At 45.9% G+C, this 12,872-nt stretch overlaps 1 protein-coding gene across 1 annotated transcript in view; it reads left to right on the top strand.

Annotated features, from left to right (window-relative positions):
* Positions 1-12,872, top strand: part of NTM (neurotrimin) — an 879,909-nt gene that overhangs the window by 383,776 nt on the left and 483,261 nt on the right. The window lies entirely within an intron of this gene.

Here is a 12,872-nt window from a genome sequence, read left to right on the forward strand (position 1 = left end):
CTGGCTAGTTGAACACTGCAAGGGCCGGAACAAAATGGAGTTGTAGTTTGTCTGTGATTCCTTAACTGTGCACTTGGGCACTGTAATGTGCCATGGGGGAACTGTTAAAGGGACTCCAAAGAAAAAGAAACAGATAACTACAGGCTCTAAGTAGCTGCATGTGGAGGAGGCTGCCCACTGTGTCTCTGTACAGACAACCTTGCCTGTTATTCAGCCCCTGTGGATGAAGGATAACTATGTAACTTCTTGACTTCAAGTGGATTGGATCTTGGGCTGCCTTCTGTGTGTCTGCATGAGACACAGTTCTGGTCTTTCCCCCTTCAGTCAGAAATCATGCCCAGATCAGAGACTCTTTCAGAATTCACTGATCCTCTGGGACTAGGAATCAAATTGGCTCCAATTTGCATCCAGAAAATAATGTACTTCAGCTGCCAGGTTTGGAATACACAGTCATATGTAAACCATTGGCTCACTCTCTTTCACTGTGGTCTGTAGCACAGATCTTTATTCCTAGAAGATTTTATGCATTCTATCCAGGCATCACCCAGTCCATGCTCCACAGAAGCAACCCCCTCCCCTTAAAAAAAAACTCAGCCATCCAAATCCTGCACAAAATGCACTTGTTACAAAAAAAACCCCTAGAATAAATTGTATGAACTAAGTGCTTAATTTGCATCTCTTATACAATGTTGCTTAATCTGCATGATGTTAACCACTCCGCAGTCTCTGGGGGCAACATTTTATTGTGTACGTATGCTTAGCAAAAGCTAGACTGCCTAGCCGAAGCACGCTGAAAGTTTTGAGCAAGGGGTGAAATGTATAGCATGGCCAGAGTCATCTAAGGTGGTCACTAAAGCCACATTTGGGGCACTTTCACACATCCAGAATAATGTACTTTCAATCCACTTTCAACGCACTTTGCAGCTGAATTTTACTGTGTGAAATAGCAAACTCCACTTGCAAACAATTGTGAAAGTACATTGGAAGTGCATTATTGTACATGTGCAAAAGTGCTCTTGGAGGCACATTTGCTGGCTCTTGCTTCAGTGAAAGGAGGAAACGGGGGAAAGGTTTTGATGAGACAAGAAAAACAAGTCCTTAGGGGGTGTGTGTGTGTGTGTGTGTGTGTGTGTGTGTGTGTGTGTGTGTGTGTGTGTGTGTGTGTGTGTGTGTGTGTGTGTGTGTGTGTGTGTGTGTGTGTGTGTGTGTGTGTGTGTGTGTGTGTGTGTGTGTGAGAGAGAGAGAGAGAGAGAGAGAGAGAGAGAGAGAGAGAGAGAGAGAGAGATATGCCCTTCCTGAATAGCTGAGCTCAAGTAAAGATTAGGGATGCTTTATGACCAAATTTATTCCCAGATTTGGAGTTCCAGATACCTAGACTTGTTTCCTATGAAGAAGAGATGTAACAGGACAGTGTGGTTTAGTGGTTAGAGTGCTAGAAGAGAGTAGACCTAGGTTTAAATGCACACCCTTCCTTGCAGTTATCCGGGTGACCTTGAACTGTCAGCGTAACCTACTTTACAGGGTTGTTGTGAAGATGAATGGTGGAAGGAAGGACTGTGTATGCTACATAGAGCTTGGGAGGAAGAGCGTGAGAGAAAAACAGGATAGAGTAGGAATTCTTTATTCTTTGTTGGTGAGGAAAATCTGCTCAGTCTAGGACACCCTCATATATGCTGAAAAGTGTACCACAGTGCATTTTACCAAACATTTGCAACTGTACCTTGCTATTTTCCTATGGGCTTTTCCACATTCTAATTTTCCTCACTTGTGTGTTCCTGTTATTTCAAGGTTAATTTGGTTAATGGGTGCATTTTGTTTCCACTACTGTTTGGTTTGATGTTACATTGTATTTATGTCTGGCCGATTTAAACCGTATCTCCTGGCCGATTTAAACCACAGGGTTTTATGCTGGACATAAAGCAATGCAATATTGAATTGACCACTAGAGGGAGCAAAACCCATGCAGAACAGTGTGTGTGCAGGGGACCTGATGTAACAGAAACACCCAAGCGAGGAAAATAAGAATGTGGAAAAGCCCACAGTAAACTTAAGTTGAAATCCATGGAAAGTGGATTTCTAATTCAATATATAGCATGTGTAAAAGTGACACTAGAAGTATGCAAAGTATGTAAGTCAGACATGATGGCCAGTCAGTTTTTTGAGAAATAATTCTTCCTACCACTTCTTTTTCCCCCCATAGACTTTCCTCCCCTCTTTTCTTCCCCATGGTTCTTTCCAGCTTTATTTTTTTTTGTCTGTCCTCCATAAAGTAGCACAAAGCTCCAGGCAGTCAATTTTAAGGCAGTGGGCTGTGAAAAGCTGTTAGAATAATAGTTTATTGACCCTGGATGCAGCAGCTGGTGCGGAGGGCAGGCACAACTCTTGGCGGAACTTAATCGCCACAAAGGAGGTTTGATCATCTTTGATCATTTCCATGACCTTTGGGGGATGGCAGAGGGGGACGGAAAATTTGGAGCCCTGCAGGGTATAAACTCAAGTTGACTTCTGCCTGCAGTGTGGAAGACTGTTTTTCAGGCCACAAGCCAGTGGGATAATTTGGCATTTCTTCTCTCTGCTGTTCTGTCCCTAACACTCCTATTTTGATTTTACTTCTCTCTTGCCCTTTTACTTCATGCCCCTTTCAGTTTCCTCTCACGGAACTTTTCCTGTTAAAACTCTGCATTCCCTGCCATTATTTTTTGTGTTTATACATTTGTTTTATACATATAAATGATGCTTCTGTTCACATTAATATTTCTCACCTGCCAGACCTCAGGGGACTTGGTAGTTCTTGAGGTTTATTTCTGTGAATAAGGCAGGTGAAACCTATCTGCTGCCACAATCCATCCATCTCCCCCGCCCCCTCCGCCAGCACCAGACTTGATGCTGGTTTCCCTACTCCCAGTCCAGCTTCTAAATTACTGTTTTAGGGCTAAGGTTGCTAAGATGCAGGTAGGGCACAGGGATCAAGAGGGATTACAAATGATCTCTCCAGACTGCGAAGATCGGTTCCCCTGAAGGAGTTGGCAGCTTCAGAGGGAGGAATCTACAGCATTAAACCACGCTGAGGTCCCTCCCTTTCCCCAAGCCCCGCCCTCTCCATGCTCCACCCCCAAATCTCCAGGAATCTCTCAACACAGAGCTGGCAGTCCTATTCAGGGCCTATCCTAGCATGGCCATGTGGCCTGAATGAGTTGCTGAGCCAGCCTTGGAGAACTCTCTGTGACAAGGACTGACTTCCCCTTACCTGGCTCTCCCCCTCCAGGGACTTTCCATCTTTTGCCAAACCAGCCCACCCCCCATAGCGAATCGATGCTGAGCCACATCTTCCCCATGGGACACCATGTTGGAGATGTTCTTCTGAACAGCTACAATCCCTGCTGGGAATGCCTGCTCCTATTTTGTCTGCCCTTGTGGTGGTGAGGTTGGCTTGAAACAATCATAGCCCATATCAGAAGTCAGGTTCCCAACCCTGCACAGGTGCCTGGAAGATGTGATGCCACTTCCAGATGATGCGCTAGAGTACCTAGAAGGTCCTGGAGTATCACTATGTGGAGGGCATCTTTCCAACTTTTCTCAGACCATCAGGGATGAGAAACTGGGGACTGGGAGGAGACAAATGGGAAGCACAGTCAGAAGATGAACCTTCATTTAGACAACCATGCGAGATTCCATGCACAGTGCTGAGTCTAGAGTTCCCAGCCCAGTGTTGGCAAACTCTGGGAGACATGGGAAGGGCGGGATGGGAGGAGGCTTGATGATCAGCATTGTGCTGATGCCATGACATCACTTCTGGTGTGAACCTGGAAGTGATGTCACCACAATGGGGAGTCACTCCAGGATTTACCCAAGACGTGTGGTTTGAAGTGAGGTGGCTTGGTGCAATACCAGTTTTCTACCCAGCTGGTAGCTTGAATTTTTATTATAATCTCTTAACACTTTGTTTATGGCAACTATGATGTGTGTACGGGAACTTGTAAGGGAGGGAGTCTTTTGTTCCGAATTGTAAATTTTAGAATTGTTTCCAGGATGTGTTTCTCCAGTGGGGAGTTCTCTTGGGACCCTCATCTTCGAAGCATTAGAGTGTTCAGCTGGAGACTGTGGGCCACTGACAAGAAGAAAGAAAGAAAGGGACTTTAGGACTGGCAAGCTGTGAAGAGGGAAATGTTAATTGTTAAACTTTGAAAGATCACAGCTCTGTTACGTTACTAAGTTCTAGGTTGTAACATGATGTGTTGTTGCATGAAACATTTAAAAAAACAAAACAAAAATGTTTGATACTCTTTGAATTATTGTGACGTTCATTTCAAATTCTGCCCCGCAGAGCCCACAGACTGAGGTTATACCAACAGGAATGTTCCCTGCCCTCCTATGACAGCCCTTTAAATACTTAAAAAGGACAGTAATGTCTTCCCACAATCTGCTGTTCTCCAGATGGAACAATTCCAAAAGTCCCTCAGCCTTTCCTCCTAGGGTTTGCTCTCCATGCATGCAGGGAAAGGGGTCTATCGCACCACCACTTGGTAAATCAGCATAAGAAATATAGCACTTGGTGCGGATCAGCAGCCGCCTGCAGTTTGATCGGGACCCAGCTTCACAACCCAACAGGCAAAAATCAAAAAAATAAGCTTTCTGGCTCCCAGTAAAAATGAATTTATTTGTAATTCACTCTCTGCGTATGCTCTGTTACAGACCTGGGCTCTTGAAGATTTAGCTGTATATGCTATATGTTCTCTCTCTCTTTTTTTAAAGGGAAGGATATGGGGGAAACATTTCATTTCACCTTTACAGATTTATTATAGCTTCTCTGGAACAGGTACTTGCCGTAGGTATTTCTCGGTGGAAATGAATAGAGATTATGGAGGAAAATCCTGAAGCCAGTAACCTTGCTGAGTGATAAATAGTCTCTGGTAAGTGGAGGCGGTGAAGGGAGAGAGAGAAAGAGAGAGCAACTCCTGCAGGAGATACCTCCAAGCGAGGAGGAGTATTAAAAATTAAATAAAATTAATAATTCACATTATTAACAGCAGCTAAGGATTTTGTCCAGCCTTTGCCAAACAGTATATACAGCGAGGTTTCATATGGAACTTGGGTAACTAACGACTAATCATTTCATACTAATTAATTCACGGGCAGTTATATTTTATGTTTATGGGTACTTTTTGGGTACTTATAAATATGTGAACACTTTTTTAAAATAACTTCTGAAAAGCAAAAAAAGAGAGGAAATAACTCACACTAAATAGAATCCTTGCATATCTCATTGGTAATTATGGGAATGGCTGCTTTTCTCTCCAGTGCAAAGGATTAGGGAAAGAGCCCATTCAAATGGGTGGTTGTTCGCTGGTTGAAATCTGTTGTGGGGGCCTTGCTGGCTCAGCAAGTGAAGGAATGTAACTGTAGGATGCTGGAACTTGGAATGGAAGAGAGTTCAGAATTCCAAACATTGGCTGGCATTCAGAAATCCCTGCGCAGAAGGCCTGTGAAAAATTCCCAGGTTCCTCTCTATTTCTAGGGCCCTTCCACACCTGCAAAATAATGCACTTTCAATGCACTTTGCAGCTGTGCGGAATAGCAAAATCCACTTGCAAACAGTTGTGAAAGTGGATTGAAAGTGCATTATTCTGCATGTGCAGAAGGGGCCCTGGAGTCCCTTCTAACTGATCTCTAGGGCCATGATATGACATGAAGGAACAGCCGTAAAGGTCAGGTGAGCTAGAATGAGAAGTGCAAGAGGATGAAATTCAGCAGAAGAGGAGTAGGAGTTTGGATTTATACCCTTTCTTTCTCAACTGTAAGGAGTCTCAAAGCCGCTTGCAAACTCCTTCCCTTCCTCAGCCCACAGCAAATACCTTGTGAGGTGGGTGGGGCTGAGAGAGTTCTGAGAAATCTCTGATTGGCCCAAGGTCCCCCAAGCAAGCTTCATGTGTACGAGCGGGGAAACAAATCCAGTTCACTGGATAATAGTCCACTACTCATGTGGAGGAGTGGGGAATAGAATCTGCTTCTCCCTGACAAGTTTTCCTCCAGCCACTGCTTGAAGACTGCCAGGGAGGAGGGGCTTACCACTTCCATAGGCAGATGATTTCACTGCTGAACTATTCTTATTGTAATAAAATCCTAATATCAGGCCAGTATTTTCTGACATGAGTTGACAGCGTAGGCGCAACTGAGCATACACAGAGTGCGGCAATAACCACTGGAGCCAGGGAGTTCACGCAAAGAAAGGATGTATTGGCATTGATACAATATATACAGTTTAAACGGACAGAGCCTTCGGCTTAGGTCCTGTCCCCAGCAAGGAACACGCTTAACTGAGTTAGCTTACTTATATACACTATGATACATTAATTAGCCTATGGCTAGTACAGTCAAAGGTCACATGACTCTTATATAGCTGATGCAATCATGCTTAGTCATTCCCTTTGGCTGACTGCCAACAGGTGACTGCTGTTAGTCCTTCAGCAGTCCATTAAGGCAATCAAGGGTTTTGCCATGCAGCTGTTATACCTTCAGCTCCTGACATTTTCTGCCTGTAATTTATACCCATTATTGGGTATCCTGTGCTGTCAACAGGAACAGTTCCCTGCCCTCCTCTGACAGCTTTTCAAATACTCCAGAAAGCAATCGTATGCCTCCTCCTCCTCCTCTTCTCCACACTCAATATTCTCGAGTTCCTCAGCCTTTCCTTGTAGGGCTGGGTCTCCAGCCCCCTGATCGTCCCCGTTGTTCTCCTCTGCACCCACTCCATTCTGTCCATATCTGTTTTGAAGTGAGGCCTCCAGAATTGCACACAATACTCCAAGTGTGGCCTGATATACAGCAGGACTGTGACATCTTGCGGTTTGTTTGTTCTGCCTCTGTTGATACATTAACTCATCCCTAATATCCAAATGGCTGGGGTGAAGAACCTGTGACATGGAGGCCTCTGCAATGAATCTCTTTACAGCGATGCAAGATTCTTCCATTTGGCTGCAACAAATTAATACAGGTTCCCTTTGGGAATCTGTTTCAATGATCAGGGAACAGGTTTTGCTCCCACCCAAATGGTATAAATTCACAGGTTCTGTTGACATCTACTAGGACCTTGTAACACTGGTTGCAAACCTGCTTTCCGTGCCGGATTTGGAATGCCCAGCCCACCCAAACTGCGATTCAATAGAATGTTTAAGAACATAAGAAGAGTTCTGCTGGATGAAACCAGCGGTCCATCTTGTCCGTCATCACTTCTTACACAGTGGCCAACTAGATCCTCTGCAGGCTAAGGTCTTCCCCTGATGTTGTTTCCAGCGCTGACATTTACAGGTTTATTACCTTTGAATATGGAAGTTCCCTTTAGCCACCATGACTGGTAGCCATGACTTGTAATGGACCATTCTTCCAAGAATCTGTCTAGTCTTCTTTTAAGCTGTGGTCATCACTATGTCCTCTAGCAGAGAATTACTCATTTTAATGACTCGTATAAAGAAGTATTTCCTTTTGTCTGTCTTGAATCTGCCACCCTTTGGCTTGACTGGATGCCCTCAAGTTCTAGTATTTGGGGGAAAGAAAGGGAAAAAATATGTTTGAATGTGACATGTATCTGTTGCGTGGGGACAGAATGGGTGCATCCCCCCACCCTGCCCCTTAAAACTGACATTTTTTCCCCCAGCACATGCAATTGTTTTGTTACTGCAAATATAAATATAAGAGATCACTGAGAAACGGTGTTAGCTGTCAACCCTTATCCATGCCGTGGTGAGAGATAGAGGAGCAAAGTTTTAAGAGAGCGGCGCCAACAGTCACAGCTGATGTATCAGCAGCAGGCAGTCCGCAAGGAGAAAGGATCCGTCTCCTTGTAATGCAAAAACCAGGGCAGAAGACGAGAAAAGAAAACAAGCTCAAGATAGATGGGACAAGGCAGGTTTATTGCAAACTTAAATGCACAAGAACAGGTGCGGAGCGAGAGTGGGAGAGCGAGGAAGGTTCCCGAGATTGTGATGGAAAGGCGGGGGGGCTGTCTCAACATGCTTTGTGCAGAGATGCTCGGGCCTCTTTAAGGTTGTCAAGATGGGCTGTCTTGAACTGAAAGGTGCCCAGAAGTCTCTTTCAAAAAACATTAGCTTTCCGTTTTTGCAAGCTGCAGAGCCATGCCATGGACACGCTAGTCAATATTCAGCCTGCAGGCACACTCCATGCATTGCCACAGTTTATAAACGTTGAAGCTGCCTTAAACTGACTCAGACCCACTGCTCCGCAAATGTCAGTGTTGTCTACTCAGACTGGCAGAGGGGCTCCAGACTCTCAAAAGGAGGCCTTTCACATCACCCCCTGCTTGGTCCTTTTAACTGGAGATACCGGGGATTGAACCTGGGACCTTCTGCCTGTGAAGCAGACTCTGGCCCTTTCCCCACTTACCGTTTGCTGTGCGCTACTCTCCCCAAATAGCGCGGGGTCCAACGGCGCTCCCCACGAGTCCGGGCGACAACGCAGCCACCTCAACTCTTCCGCTCTCGTGTCCCCTCAGCGCGTGTCATTTCTGGCACTGAAAAAATGGCACCTTTTGATGACCCCACGCAGAGGAACATGACCCCGCACCAGAAATGACTTGCGCTGAAAGTAGCGTGTTGCAAACGGTAAGTGGGGAAAGGGCCACTCTTCCACTGAACTGCAGCACCTCTGACAAGGAAGGAACTCAGTTTAGTGACAAGTGGCTCAACACATTATGCCGTCCCCCTGCAGCATACTGAAATGTATGAGGATTGGGGAGCTCCAATCAATCTAACCAATCCCATGAAGTCAAAAGAGAAGTAGCTTCATCTACCCAGCAACTTATGTGCCATCTTCAAATACTACAGTCTCTGGGGGGCTGGAGGGGCACCAACATGCCACTGGTACTATTCTCCTGGTAGTATTCTAGGATGCAGCTTGCATCAATGACCTTCTTTCAGATCCACACTGCTGCTTCTATGGGTTCACAGTCCAAGGTGATCGCAAGAGGACTGCAGGCCCCTCTGGTGGAGGTGATGGCAAAATAATACTGGGTTCTTGGTACAGCCAGATGCTGTGCCATGGCTTGGCCTGCCTTGGCCTGCCTGTCTTTCCCCCACTATACTCCCCACTGCAGATCTCATTCCTTTCTGCTGTGAGTCAGCACCCACAGACTGCCTTTATATACATAGCCCTGCCCTCCCCAGTCAGATAATGGCTCTCCTGGGTCCTAGTCCCCAGTTACAGGCAAGTGGCTGCTAGCTGCAGACTTTGCAAATATGTCACAGATGAGCATGAATGCTTTATGTTTAAGCATGGTGGATGCCTGCTTTAGGCCAGCAAGAGAAACTGTGTAGGATGGAAATGACATTGGACTATGTACAAAAAACCTGGATGTGATTTCAGACGTCAGTCAACACTCTAGAAATTCTATGGTAATCCCATAACGTTAGTCGACAGGTTGCCATCATTTAGCTTGACATCATTTCCTCTTGTTGCTGCTCCCCCAAATCTCCCAGGGATTCTGGGATGCCACCTAAGATAACAAAAATGAGTGCTGCAGCCAAGTTATCGAAATGCAACCCCTCCCCAAAAAATCTCTGAGATGCTTCTTTCATTATTTTTCTCACTAATTCCTTTTCTGCCTTATAAGTACAACAGGGTTTCCCCCCCCTTTTTTTGCTTTCCTCTGCTTTCCACATTTGCACTGAACTTTTGTGCTGGCAAACCTATTCCCAGACAAGTTGTATGCGCTGTGACAGACCCGGTCAGACTCTGCCATGTCATCATGAACAAGCAGCTGTGAAATGAAATTACAGCCTGTCAGTGTGGCCTGGAGAACCCACACCTTCCCGCTCCCTCCTTGAGACTGACTTGTCCCCTCCACTTCGTGCTGACAGCCAGCGAACGTGGCAGCTTTTACAAGGAGGGCGAGAACGAGGCCACGTCCGTGGCAATCTCCACTGAGATTCTGCTGAGGACAGGCATGGCAGTTTGGTCTGTGGATCGTGGAGTAGCCTTCAGACCAAGGCAAGCAATGGAGGGTTAAACAGAGAGAAGACCCTCCTTGAAATTAACAATGTGGTGTGGGATCGTGTGGGTGAAACATCCTCAAGACATGTTTCTAGTCTTACCCAAGTCTGATTCTCCCTTCTCTCATCCAGGTACTTCCCTTGTGCCATTTCGTTTTGACCTTTCTCTATAAGCAACATTTATTAGTAAGACTAGCTTGCTTCCCCAGTTTCTCCACTGTGTTCTCTTTTTTTTGCAAATTATGATCCCAGATATACTTTCGATATTTTCTGATGGCCTAGACATTTGTTGAATGTCCTCTGAATCATTTCCTTACATGTAGAGAAATCATGTGACAGAACTTGTGCTTTGTTTGCAGAAGGTTCGGGTTCGGGTTATGACTGCCAGCCTCCAGTGGGGCTTGGAGATCTCTCAGAATGGCTTCTCTCTCCAGACAACAGATATCAGGGGCCTCAACTGGGTATAATGCCATAGGCTGTACCTTCCAAAGCAGCCATTTTCTCTAGGGGAACTGATCCCTGCTATCTGGAGATGTGTTGTAATTCTGAGAGATTGCCAGGCCTCATCTGGGCCTAAGGATGCCAGCCTCCAAGTGGGGCCTGAGGATCCCCTGGAGTTACAGCTTATCTCAGACAACGGAGGTCAGCTCCCCTGGAGAAAATGGATGCTTTGGATGGTAGAGTCCCAACCTGCATCTAGAAAACCTAACCCCCCCCCCTTACCAGTGACCTGGGAAAACCTGGCAATCCTCCTATAAACCAGTAAGGTGCTGTGTCAGAACATGTCTGCTGGAGAGCCAGCATGGTGTAATAACCATTACACTGAACTCTAATCAGGAGCACTGGATTTGATTCCTCCCTCCTCCACATGAGCAGGGGATTCATGTTCATTTCCTTTCTCCTATTCCTGCTTGGTGACCTTGGTCTAGTCAGAACTCTCTCAGCTTCATCTATTTTATTTGTTGTGGGGAGAGGAAGAGATGGGATTTGCAAGCTGTTTTGAGGCACCTTAAAGATAGAGAAAAGTGGGGTATAAAAACCAACTACTCCTCCTCCTGCTCCTGCTCCTCCTCCTCTTCTTCTTCCTCTTCTTCTTCCTCTTCTCCTTCCTCTTCTTCTTCTTCCTCTTCCTCTTCTTCTTCTTCTCCTCCCCCCCCCACTCTACCTGGGGAATCGAAACCATCCCTCCAATAGGCCTATAAACCAGTATGGTGCAGCATCGGAAGATGTCTGCTTCTTCATCATGCGCCATGAAAAACAACAAAGGAAAAGAAAGGAAGCAAAATCTGTGGGGGAGATTAATCCGCCGGAAAACCGATCATCTTTAACGTGGGAGTTCCATGGCGTGCTGACGCTGGAACGGATTTATTGACTTGTGGAACTAATGCGCGGTTGCAGGTTGCCCTCCCCAGCCCATCCCGAGCCAGCTTTCTGTTGTCATTGGGAGACAGGGGAGGCTGCCGTTTAGGTGTTAATGAAAAACCTAAATAATTCTTGTAACGTGAAGCCATCATCTGAAAAGCAGGAGCTAATTTTGAATTATTAAGGAGCTCCTATCGCCACTCTCTGTGGAAAGGAGAGAGGGAGAAAGGGAGGGAGAAATTGCTGTTTGGGAAGTCCAATTATTTCTCAACTGCAGACAGTTCTTATTAACTTGGGCAGAAAATTAATTAGTCTAATTAGAAAACCTCATTGTAATTCGGAGAAGAGTTATGAGGGATGTGTGTGTGTTGGTGGAGAAAGGGGGAGGGTGTGGGGAGGGCGTGGGGACAACAGCAAGGTTGGAGGAAATTATCTTGTTAGAATTAACAGATGCCCAAGACTGGGTGGAAGGTTGTAATGACCATTCTTCCAAAGAATCTACTAGTCTTCTTTTAAGCTGCCTGTACCTGTGGTCATCACTGTGTCCTCTAGCAGAGAATTACACATTTTAATGACTCGTATAAAGAAGTATTTTCTTTTTATTCGTCCTGAATCTGCTACCCGCTATTTGATTGGATGCCCCGGCTCTAGCAATGGGGAAACAAAGGAAAAAAATATATTTGAATGTGACATGTATCTGTTGCGTGGGCACAGAATGGTGCGTCCCCCCCCCCCCGCCCCTTAAAACTGACATTTTTTTCCCCAGCACATGTAACTGTGTTGTTAATGGCAAATATAAATATAAGAGATCACTTTGCGGAAACGTTAGCTGTCAACCTCTTATCCATGCCGTGGTGAGAGATAGAGGAGCAAAGTTTTAAGAGAGCTGCGCCAACAGTCACAGCCGTATGTATCAGCAGCAGGCAGTCCACAAGGAGAAAGGATACGCTTCCTGTAATGCAAAACCAGGGCAGAAGACGGCAGCAAAAATAAGCTCAAGATAGATGGGACGCTGCAGGTTTATTGCAAACTTAAATGGCACAAGCATCAGGTGCGGAGCTTAGAGTGGGAGATGAGGAAGGTTCCCCGAGATTGTGATGGAAAGGCGGGGCTGTCTCAATGCTTTGTGCAGAGATGCTCGGGCTTTTTTAAGGTTGTCAAGATGGGCTGTCTTGAACTGAAAGGCTCTGCAGCCTTTTCAAACATTAGGCTCGCTTTTGCAAGCTGCAGAGCCATGCCAGCTTTGACACGCTTTAGTCAATATTCACTGCACACTCCATGCATTGCCACAGCTTATAAACGCTGCTGCCTTTAAACTGGGATTCCTAGACCCAATTGCCCGCAAATGTCAGTGTTGTCTACTCACTTCCGCAGAGGGGCTCCAGACTCTCAAACGGGGCCTTCAGATCACCCCTGCTTGGTCCTTTAGGCTGGAGATACCGGGATTGAACTCCTGGGACCTTTCTGCCTGTGAAGCAGACTCTGGCCCTTTCTCCCCACTCCATCAGC

This window comes from Sphaerodactylus townsendi, linkage group LG12 (assembly GCF_021028975.2).
Source record: "Sphaerodactylus townsendi isolate TG3544 linkage group LG12, MPM_Stown_v2.3, whole genome shotgun sequence".
Taxonomy (NCBI): Eukaryota; Metazoa; Chordata; class Lepidosauria; order Squamata; family Sphaerodactylidae; genus Sphaerodactylus; species Sphaerodactylus townsendi.